At 37.1% G+C, this 12434-nt stretch overlaps 1 protein-coding gene across 2 annotated transcripts in view; it reads right to left on the bottom strand.

Moving 5' to 3' along the window:
• ADK (adenosine kinase) overlaps window positions 1-12434 on the bottom strand; it is a 609732-nt gene that overhangs the window by 520728 nt on the left and 76570 nt on the right. The window lies entirely within an intron of this gene.

Below are 12434 nucleotides of genomic sequence, written 5' to 3'. Positions count from 1 at the left end.
ATGGCAGAGAGCCTGAAAGCTGATGCTTAAACTGGGAAGACTGTGTGACCCTGGGCATGTAAAATAACTTTTCAGTGCTCCAGGCAACTACGACTATAAATTGCAGAAAACAACACCTTGTGGGCATTGGTAGAGGGAGTTTCCTCATCTGGGAGTTCACTATCCAGTCTTTACCTCTATAAAAATATATAGAGGGCATTGAGATGGGGGGGAGGGGAAAGATAAGGGACTAGCAACTGGGTACATCATGTATAAGATGCTACTTAAACTGAGCTTTGAAGGAAACTAGGGATTCTAAGAGGTGGGCAAGGTGAGGAGGGAATGTAATGGGAGAGAGGTTGTGAAAAGTCATGGAGAGAAGAAAGCACCACATATGAAAAATCCAGAGGTAATAGAAAGTGACCAAAACATATAATATCAAACACTGAGTGTGTAACATTATTAGCTATAAACATGATGAAGTCTTTCAGAATTTAGTGGTAACTGTGGCAATAATTACAGCACCAAATTGAAACAGATTCTTTTATGAGGTATGTAAATATCAAAGATCAAGTCAACTGAACATAAATCCAATGTGCCCAATCCAAAAGTATAAATTATATGAGTCTGGGGCTTAGCACTAACCACTTGTTACCCTAACCCCACTGTGACCTAGAGATAAAAGTCACTTCATCTCTCCCAATCTCAGCTTTTTCAACTGCAAAATGAGAGGTTGGAATGATGACTGCCAAGGTGTTTCATAATCTAAATTCTACAAGCCTGTGAAGGCATGAATAAATACCTAAAAGGTAACGACTTATGGGAGTGGGAAAAACAGATCAAGCCATAAAAACTTGCTAAAGGGAAGGTACATATTAAAGTAATTATCACGGCATCCACCAAATCTATGAGGTCAAAGACACACTGCAGGATTTTCTTTGACCACCATGGGCACCAAGCCAGATAATGACGACTATGGTTTTATGTGACCTTCCCTTGCCCTACCAGAGCAAATAAGGACTGCTGTGTTTTCTGGGACTTCCAAGGTAGTCTATCAAAATGAAAACTTAAGAACTGAGTGCCTACTGACCACATAGGTTTTATCAGGAGCTGGTCACTCCAGGGAAGAGGTAACTAAGAACGAATGTACGTGTGAATTATAACAGATGAAGCTTTGTGCTCAACAAATTACTGAAAAATCAACCTATCACATAGCAATGTGCTAGAGATTAGAAAGGCAAAGATAAAAATGAGACCATGTCTTCTTTTTTGGGGAATTACATTCTACAAGAACAACAACATATAAGGTGAGAAGAGACTGTTTCATCTTTGTCTTTGTCTCTCTACTGTGTCTAGCACATAGTAGGTGCTTAATAAATGCTTGCTAAATGACTGACATATAAATGTAAAGTATCTTTTGTTTTAAAACAAAACTGACAGAAAAGGCATCAGCAACTACCAAACCATGTACCGACTTTCATATCTCTATCAACAACTGTTATATGAATGAGCTATGAAGCATAAAGTATACTACTCATGAAAAAACGAGAAAGGTTGGAACAGGCCTTCACTCAAACAAGTTCGGGCAGAACGAAAGAATCCAAATTAATATATAATGTTAATGAGTTAACAAATGTAAAGCACTCTGCAAATCCTAAAGCAATGCAAGCTAATTAATGTAATATGTTATAAAAAATTAAGTGTGGTACAACTTTTTTTCAAGTTCTAAGAGTTCAGAATTCTCATGGAAAGAACATAAACATCCTGAAGAACAATCCTTCAATAATTAAGGATTGCTCCAAACTAATCATATAATCATATTAGCTGACATTTAAATTCTACAAACTGATATCTCAGAAGTTAATACTAGAGCCAAGATTGGAATCCTAACTTCAGCATTCTTTTCATTATGTTAGCCTTACTCCTAAATTTTGAAAAAAATAATCAACGAACAAAATTCATGTAGTTATTATTCATATTTCAGACATTACACTTTATAGTGGCAGCTAGGAGTCAATCTGTGAAAAATACTCTTGTGATCCATTGAGAGTAATTAGCAAATTTATTAATCCTGGTCTTACAATTGTTTCTATTATTTAAATCGGAAGCACAACCTCATTAGGGCTATTAAATGGCCATAAGTAGATGGCTAAGTGTTTGAATTTCTACAATAAGATTACAAGTTTCACCAAGATTTTCAAGTGCTCCAATTTGTAATAAAGCATTAAAGTAATGAATCATCTTGACAAAAGATATGTACGAAAACCTTTGTGAATTTGCTAACAATTCTAATTATCTATTTGCATTATTCCTTCTTTAACACATATATTGTCCGTTATTCTAAGTTATTAGAATCTCACAAAACAATTACCATGTTTACTTCTAAGATGTGCATGTATCTATTAGAGAACAGTCTTCTACTATGAAATTCGGTAAATTTACAAAAATTAAAATCTAGACCTGTAAAGTACCATAGCAATTATCACAATGCTGGGAATATAATAGGCACTTAATAAATGTCTAATTCAATTAAATAAACACTTATCAAGCACTTAGTATGTGTGGCACACTGTTCTAGGACTAAGGATACAAAGATAAGAAATACTATCCCTACACTCAAGTTTACCCTCTAATGAGTAATTTAGACACAAATAATTATAACACAAATGAGAATGGGATGAGCATTTAGCAAAGGCTATCAGAGGGCTTCATGGAAGATGTGGTTGCTACAGTAGATCTTAAGGGATGAAAAAATTTCAACAGCAAGAGATGAGAAGGAGGGAATGGCTGTGTGAATGTGTGGAGGTGGAAACAGGACAAGATTAAGAAATGATGCTAGTCTAATTTAGATGGAATAGAAGACACAACAAACAGGCAGTAGAATAAAATAAAGTTAGAAAGGAAGGAAAAAGCCAGAGTGGGTTAGGCCTTGTAGGCAACAGGAAATGATTACTGAAGGCTTAGGAACAGAAAAATGATGCACTGAGATCCATCCATTAGTGTGATAACTTTGGCAGCTGTAAGAAAGATGAAGTGAAAAGGGAGAGATAAGTGGCAGGAAGAACAGTGAGGAGACAACTACAAACTCCACTTAATAGATCAGAGCCTGGTCTAGGGTGGTGGCAAAAGAAATGGAAAGGAGGATAAATGGGGTAGCTCTTGACTTAACAGGGCCAGGCAACTGATTGAATCTATGAAGCATCAACTCTATGTGAAACCCTCTAGAAATACAAAGAGAAAACGAAACAGCTTCTGGCCTCACAGCTTACACTACACAGCAGGAATATAACATAAGCACAGATAATTAAAAACAAAATGCACACCCAGTAGGATAGGGACAGGGATAGGGATAGGGATAGGAAATGACTTTGCTGACTGGGAGGAAACTCCCTCTACCAGTGTAGATGGGAACCTTCTATGCAACTGAGGAATCTTAGGCAGTTGCCTAAAGCACTGAGAAGTTAAGTGATCTGCCCAGTGTCACAGAGCCAGCAGGTGTCAGCAGCAGGATTTGAACCCAGGTCTTCCTGGCTTTAGGGCAGCTCTGTAGCAAAAATACCACACAGTCTCTCACTTCCCACAAGAGGCAACCCCTGCAGCTCAGCCCTGAAGGAAGATGGATGTCACAAAAGTTAAAGAGAAGGAAGAGGAGCACTGCAGGGAACAGCCTATGGAAGGAAGAGGGAAGCAGAAGATGGCGTGCTGGGTTTGAGAAGAGCAAGTGGTCAGTTATGGCTGGACTGCAGAGTGTCTGAGGTGGAATAATATGAAATTTGGTCTGGAAAGGGAGACTAGGGCCAGATTTTAATCACCAAAGGAGTGTTTACTTTAATCCTAGAGGCAACAGTGAATCACTATAAATTAAGTAGGAAAGGGTCATGGTCGGCTTGTGCTTTAGGAATGTTAAGTGGGAGCTCATACAGGCAAGAAACAATGAGAGCGTGAACTACGGTAGCAGCCATGTGAGTAGAGAGAAACCAAAAGAGAAAGATGGTGGGGAGGGAGCCCTATGAAGACACAACCACTGACTGAGTATGAGCAGTGAAGGAAAGGTAAAAGTCAAGGATGACTCCAAGGTTGTGAACCTTGGTTACTATGAGTACAATGCCCTTGGCAGAAATAGGAAAACTAAGGAGAGAGGGAGATAATGTATTCAGTTTTAGTCATGTTGAGCTTGAGATGTTAATGAAATATTGAAATAACGAAATACTGAACAAACATTCAGTAATTAGGCTGTCAATGGAGGCTGTATCTCAGGAGGGAAATGAGGTCTGGGAATATACAAATTTAGAAGTCATGTAAAGATAAGTGAACCCATGAGAACTGATGAAATCACCTGGAGAGGGATAATAGAGAGATACTGGAGGCAATCCAGAACAGAGGCCTGATATAAACCCACATTTAGGAGATGGGACATGGATGAAAAGTTGCCTTTCAAACAGGTAAGAGGAGAACCAAGACAGAGCAGTCTTATAAATGCCCAGGAAGAAGAGAATAAATATTTAAGAGAAGGAAGTAGTCAACAGTATCAAATGGTCAACCTCAGTAGAAGTCAATACAGATGAGGACTGAGAAAAGGCCACTGGATTTAGCAACATAGTCAATTATTGGTAACCTTGGAGAGTCAGGTGGATGATGCAGTCAGAAGCCAGATTTCGAGGGCTTGAGCAACAAAAAGGAGTTGTCAGTATAGAAAATGAGAGTAAATTTGTAGTTTTTTCTACAAATTCTACTATGAAAGAAAGAAGAAATATAGGACAATAGCTTAGGAGACAGCAGTTAAGTGAAGGTTTCTGTTGGATTTTTTTGTTGTTATGGGTTTTTTAAGCTAGGGGAGATCTAGGTACATTTATAAGCAACAGGGAAGGAGTCAATGTATACCTTAGATTAAATATGAGGGAATAGCAGAATTCTGGTAGAAATGCTGAGCAGACATTTAGAAACAGGAGTCTAGAGCTAAAGGGAAAAGACAGGATAGAGATATACATTTAGGAAGGGATTTTTCTGCAAAGGGGAGCGATTATCTACATAGAAGAGGGCCATAAATAGTCTTTCAGGACAACTGATAGGAGGCAGATGGAAGAAAAGCCAAGGAAAAACATTTTAGCGAAGAAGAGAATAAAGACATCATAAGGTCAGAGAATTCAATGGGAAAGTGACTCTCCAAAAGAGGAACAATTCAACAGACAAATGCAGCAGAAAGTCAAGGAAGATATCCACAATTTACAAAGAGGAAACTGAGACTTAGAGATAGAAGCCTCAAGATATACTTTTTTAAATAGGACAAATACTACATACACACACACACACACACACACACACACACACAACAGAGGGTATGCCTGGAAGATGTGTGATTCATCATTTTCAAAAACTGGTGATACCCCAATACTTAGTAACCTTAGTGGTCAAATATCAATTGGAAGAATGATTAAAACAAAAATTAAATGGGGAAGGAAAAAAGATTTTCAGTTCAAAGATCAGCACAAAGCTAAAATTCCTACATTTCAAATACCTCAAAATAAAAACAGACTATGGACTCTTTCTACCCCAACATATTTACAAAATCCAGGCCCTTTCTGTTTGTAAAGACAGATAACTTATCTTTGCTGACCCCAACCTTTGATAGTTCCAACAAAGGCTGGTTGCTTCATTCTTTTTGTTCTTGGGTTCCCAACTTTTTCTTTTTTTTCCCCCTCAAGAAAATGAAGTCTCACTGGCACCTCCCTAAGTCTGTCATCTTAGCCCTCTCTGTACTTTCACAAATTCAGAATAAAACCCATCCACCTCTTCTCATCCAGTGCAATTCTTATTCATGTTTTTTATGAAAACACTCCAAAGAACTCTTATATGTCTCCCTATGTTTCCTTTTAATATGCTGGAGATACGAGTGCAGTATTTGTACTCTCTGTTATCCTTCACACAGCTGGCACCAAGAAATGAATCAGCAGTATGGCAAAAAGCAGTGCCAACTCCATTCATTACTGAACCATGTAATACTGCCATCATCATGGGAATAAGGTTGTAGTACATTAAAGGAGGACTTAAGAAAGAGAAAGAGTAAACCCTAATGCCAGTAGTAATAGACCAGCTGCTATCATGTAGCTTTGTAGTAGTTCCAGTTGCTTATAGAAACTCAAGTTTAGATAAATTTTCAAAATAAAACAGACCATGAACTCATTTTCATGTTCAGAAAGGATATAAAGTTACATTATAAAGATTTCTTAAAAACATTCCTAGAGGGAGCAGCTAGATGGTGCAGTGTATAGAGCACTGGCCCTGGAGTCAGAAGGACCTGAGTTCAAATCTGGTCTCAGACACTTGACACTTACTAGCTGTGTGACCCTGAGCAAGTCACTTAAAAGTCACTTAACCCCACTGCCTAGCCCAAAGTGTGTGTGTGTGTGTGTGTGTGTGTGTGTATTCCTACAAAGTCAACCCTTGGAAAGGAGGAAAGGGAATAGGATTACTGTACATGTTTTCCTCTAGGGATTTTGTGTACTTCTGTAGCTGGGCAGGGTACCTCCCTGTGGCCTGGAAGCAAGCCTTCCTAACACAGCCTAGGCTACATTTCTGATTCATTAACTGCTTAAGACTTTGCCCCCACCCACCACTTTTGGGCATATTCTAGTTTTAATTATAATAAACTTTATATATGACTAGACCATGTCCTCCTCTAGTCATTCGTGTCTTTGATGATGTCTTTCCAACCATTTCTAGTATGCAAATCATCAATAATAAGATGTTACTTCTACCTGCTTATATCCATCATGCAAAAGTATACAGACCTTCAGGTCACCTGAAATTTTGGTTTTTCTGAGATCATGGTGTTCAATGATTTGCAGCCATATAACATATTAACTGGTCAATACAATTAGGTAGTTTATAAAGTGATGAAATAATCCACATTCACTCATTTTAAACAAATTCTAGTCTTGAACCTTACAGGAACCCAACTCCCAAATTCCATTTTGACACAACCTTAAAGAATATTTTCCTTTCTAAATAAACTTATATACATATGTACATATACATGAACTTTCATTCATAAGAGCAATTAACAACTGGTTATTAACTCATCTATAATTAAATGTCGTAGAAAGTTGCCTTGGGGCACTGAGAAATTAAGTGACTTGTCCATGATCCCACAGCTAGCATGTAATGGAGATAAGACTCAATCCAAAGTCTTCCTAATTCCAAGGAGGGCTCTTACATTGTTATGCTTCTCCTGTGTTGAAAAATACTAACGATAAATAATGGACATTGAAACTTATAACAATTCCTATGACAAAATAAGGTAGCAGAAACTAACAAAAGGTATTGCTCTTATCAAAGGTTACTCTTTCACACAGTTACACTTAGAAGAGAAAACAATCACATTAAATCAAAGTTTCTGTTTTTAAGGACAGCCTTATTTCTGGCATGGCCTCTAAGTGCTACCAATCTCTCAGTTACTATATTTTTTCTCCACAAAGTATTTGAATCTTTCACTTTTGATGGTGGTTTTCCTTGCCCTTTGTCTCACGTTTGTTTTTTCAATTTTGCCAGCCCTCTTTAAGTGTTTCCCAATCAGTGTCAAAATATACTTAAATGGTATAGAAAATCAGATTCTCCTTATATCTCTCATTCCACCCTAGATATTCTCATTCCTTTTCACGCTTGCCATCACACTCTAGAATTAGAGAGCCACTCAAGATTTAAAGCATCTAGTGATGCCAATTTCTTTATCAAAAAGGGGAAAGGGGAAAAGGGAAGTTAAAAAGCAATGTATATATTTTAAAATAACACTTCATTCTATAAAGTAGTATAATGGAACAGCATAAGCTTCTTTTTAGGAAATTATTTGCCTGCCTATGAGCGAAATGATCTCATTAGACAGAATGTACTGGTAAGTGATGCCATTCACATCATGTAAGTAATTTGTTTCCAGGAAAAAATGTACTTCACTTTCCTTAGACCATTAGATGAACTGTGGCCATCATTTCTAATCAAATAATCCCAACATAACAAAATTTTACCCACCATAGCTAAAAATCATTTAAATTCAGGCTTAGTACAGAATGTACCTAGTACATTCTGTAACTTCAATTAGCTTTCCTAAGTGTACAATTCTTGATTTTCCCCTACTGAGTACAAGGAGTCACCAATGTCTACCTACTAGACAAGTGCTGGGATGGGTAGTAAAGCTGTTATAGGTTCCTTTAGCAGGCCCCAGCAGTTTTCGCCCCCACGATAGGTCTACCCCGGAGAGGCACTTAGTGCAACCAAAGCACCTAAATCTCTCAATTGGTAATGTACAATATTTCTAAGACAGCTTAGCTACTGTATGATCTACATCATTATTCCCTAACCACTGAGTCAGTAGCACATAGCCAACTATCTGAAAAACCTGAGTCACATAAAAGTAATAAAACCTTCTTAAAATCTACAAATTTAAAAAATGTACTCCTCTCCCTACAGCTCTTTCTCTCCACCCCACCCTAGCTCATTAATCCAAGTGGTCAGTGGGAGAGAATTTAAATATTTTTTCTTGTGGTCTAAACCAGTCTTACATTAGTTTTTGCAGAGTTCTTCTGAGCCTAAGCAAAGTGACTTACAAAAGTTGAGAAGAAGTCAGAAGGAAAGGGTAGATGCCAATCTGTGATCTTTTTCCTCTCAGGCTACCATTTATGGTTTCACTTTTTCCCTTTACCTCATTTTCCTTTCTGTGATTGCCAGAGATTCATGACACTGGTGACCAGATACAGTGACTAGTGGTTGGAAAAGTTTCAGCAAGAGATGGGAAGTATCTGTATTTACAAAAATCATCAAAGCTCCTTTTCTTTTTCTATTGTAAAAACTGATTAAAAGTTATCCCTCACTAAGGCCTACAGAACTGTGTTGTTTTAAACCTGCTTTCAAATTTGATTTTAGACTACTGATAAGAATAGTCTGCATTTAACCCTCTACTGAAGAAACTTCAGTAGAAACACCATTAATAAGTGAAATTACAAAATTGCTATTCCACAGATGGAATGCCATAGTTGACCATGTAGGTAACTGATCAATTGTTAGGCAGAGAAGTATAAAGGCCAAAGACAAAGTAATAAAAGGATAACATACATTTTTGTGTCCTTTTCCCTGTCAACAATTGATCAACAAAAACTTAGATGAAGAGGTACAAAAGACCCTGCTGTACCCACTACTCAGCAGAATAATGCAAAGGAAACAGCTAACTGACCTGTACTCAACAGCTACTATTTTCATCAGCTACTGCTTTGAAGAATTTATTCCCTTTCTGGTCAGCAATGAGGATTTTCAAGGTGCATGTTAACTTAACCCTGGCAGATCATATGGGGTACCTTCTGACAGTGGGGTTTTGGCCAAGGAAATGGCTGGCTCAGAAATACTGCCAAAGCAATGGACTAATTAACAAAAATAAGAAGTGGACAATCACTAAACAATGTTGAAACCAAGAAAATCTTTTCCACATCTTAGAGGAAAACTTCCAAATTGCTTCACGGCACCTAAACTAACTTAAAAATCATATAAGCTCTTACAAACAGCTTGGGTCTCTTTCAAAGACTTTGGCTCTCATTGAAATCCCTTCATTTTTATTCTTCAAAGCAGAAACTAGTCTTGGCAATCTTCATGGAAACAAAAGAGGATGCTCCACAACAAACTGCCTTGGATTCTGGAAGCAAATACTCTGTACTCAGTGGATCCTGCTGCATCGTGGCAATTCTCTCCACCGTGGAACCCGTCCAGCTCTAGGCAACCAACCAACCTCTTATAATTCAGGTTCTCCTTGTTTTCTACCCTCATCAAACAAGTAAATTCCTGCATCTCCCAAATTCTAATAAAGGGACTGGCTAATTTATTTATGTCTACTAGGAACTAAACTAACTTCCTGACAGTTTTGGAAGCATAAATAACCACCAGAAACTGCCTAGCTCCCCCCTACTTGGGTGATGTGGTTTTCCTTGAAGGGGGGGGGAAACAGTTAAAAAAAAAATCCATGTGTTTCTGAACTTCTGGGTGTTATTAGACTTAATATGATTTAGAATAAAAATTTGAATTTTTTTCTTCTTGATCTCTGTGTAGATACAACTTAAATAATCAAGAAGTAAATTATTCCTAGCCTGCTGTCAGTACAACTTAAGTTTTAGAGAATACCTCTGATAATTTGATAGAAAACACAATTTTAAAAGAAAATAAATACACCAACTACCTCCCAACTACCCTTAAATCTTGAAAACTTTCAGTATACCTTTTGCTAAATATCTCTTTTTCAGCATTTCACTTGCAGCAACCAACAATTATTCACGGAGGCCTCACTATATGCTTAGCACTATGCTAAATATTATTGGCCAAAAAAATACAAAATGACCCCTGTTCACAAGGAGTTTACCATCAACTTTCAGCAATTAAATAGGAAAAGATGCTTTGTCCAAACTGTTTTTTTCCTTCATCAATGTTTATTAATGTCATGCAGTGATTCTTATATGGTAAATACTTAATCATAAGCATAGTAGGAACAATGATTTTCATTGTAAATAACAAAGTAATGAGGAGCAGAAAAGAGCAAATGGGAATGAAGAAAACAAGAGTCAATAAGGAAGGGGAAAATAAGGCACCTGTTTCTCTGTAACATTCAGTTTCAACTATAAACTGTTAAGGAAACGACTAAGGGTAAGAACGGGAGCAACTTTAATTTAAGAACAGGGTAAGAACCAGAGGATTTGCTTAAGTATGTTTAAAGCCCTAACCTAAGTAGGAGTAGGAACATAGTAAATACAAGGAGGAATATTTAAATAAGTTACTTGGTTAAGGAATGAGGCAGGCTAGAACTTGGGGTCAGAAATCAGGAGGCCAGCTCAGCCCTCCTACTTCTACTCCCCTCCCAGCTCTTCCTTGCTGGGCAAGACCAGTAACCAAGCTGTGCTCTGGCTTCTTTAACTTCAAAACAAGGAAGTGCTTTCAGTTCTAGAATTCTGATTCTATATTTTATGTTTTTCCTGTTACCATACAAATGTTTTGCATGTTTTTAAGATGTACTTATTTTAGCAAAACTTATTTAAATCATAAACACTGTGCAAACTCCTAAGCATTAAGTACACAAATTTTGGGTCTTTTATGCATAGTTTTATGCAGCATTTCTTAGCAATTTATTGTTGTATTAACAACACAATTCACTTGTCTAGGAGTTCACTAGAAGTCTAATAATAACAACAAATAACATTTTTATGTCGCATTAAAATTTATAAAAGATTTAAAGAACATTAGCTTATTTAAGTTAAAGTGTATGCTGCAAGTATAATTTCTGTTTTGCAGATGAGGAAACTTAGGGTCAAAGACACTAAGTGATTTTTCCGTTACACAGCTAGCATTAAGAGTTAGAGAAGGGATCCAAACCCAGAGTCTCCTAAATCAAGCATGCTATGACTCCACTCAATCCTGTTATACATTCCTTAAGACAAGTTGAAAAGCCAGTTAAACCAGTTCAACTCATAAAAATTTTAAATGTACAGCCAGATCTCAATTAGTGCAAAAAAAAATTTAATTCCCTAAGGTAGAAAAATATATTTGAATTTGCACTACTTGGAGTTATAATTATGTAAAATATGATCACTTGTTCCTCCAGTCTGGTATTAATATGCAGTGCAAATTCTGACAAATCAACCATTTCATGGGATTTATTTTTCACAATAATCAAGACCCAGCTGGAGTTTAAGATCAACTATAAAGAGATTTTTAAAAAGTAAGAAAAATGCTTATTCTTCATAGCTAAAGTCCCCAAAGTTTATTTTTTTCCCTCCAAATCCTGAAGGGTTAAAAAGCCTTCCATCTTTAATCAGTTTCTTTTATCCTGCTCCCATTATTCCGATGGCCAAGTTTTTCCCCACAACATCACACCACTGGTACCACCCATTCTCTGCTTTCTGGCAGCTTACAATTAAAAACCCTTCAGCTGGCTTTTTGGGATCTGCTGTGCCTAAGACAAAGAAGCTGCTTGTAACTCCCAACTATGCCAAGACAGAGATACCAAGCCATCAACCACCAGACTACTATCTAAGAGACCTTTAAAGAAAACTAAGAGATTTACAAAAAATACCATGTCAGTGGGTATACAAATAAAGATGATATATGTAAAAATCTATAAGTTGATATAAATTTACTCTTAGCATTAAAAAATATATATGCAGAGTTAGCCTCCACACACTTCCTCTTTACTCAACTTAACTGTTTCCCAAGTCTTTTTCTGCACTTTACCCAAAACTAACAAATTTTCCCCTAGGTCAAAACCTCTATTTTAAATAAAGCTTAGTCAAAAACTACCTAGATAAATTAAGTGGGACAGACGGAGAGAAGGAAGGAAGGTGGGAGGGAAGGTGAGAGGAAGAGAGTAAGGAAGAAAAGAACAAAAGAAGGAAGGAAGGAAGGAAGGAAGGAAGGAAGGAAGGAAGGAAGGAAGG

The sequence above is a fragment of the Vombatus ursinus genome, unplaced genomic scaffold, assembly GCF_900497805.2.
Source record: "Vombatus ursinus unplaced genomic scaffold, bare-nosed wombat genome assembly UNPS02000749.1, whole genome shotgun sequence".
In the NCBI taxonomy this organism is placed as follows: Eukaryota; Metazoa; Chordata; class Mammalia; order Diprotodontia; family Vombatidae; genus Vombatus; species Vombatus ursinus.
The sequence above is the reverse complement of the archived record's forward strand: the minus strand, read 5'-3'. Positions and strand labels throughout refer to the sequence as shown.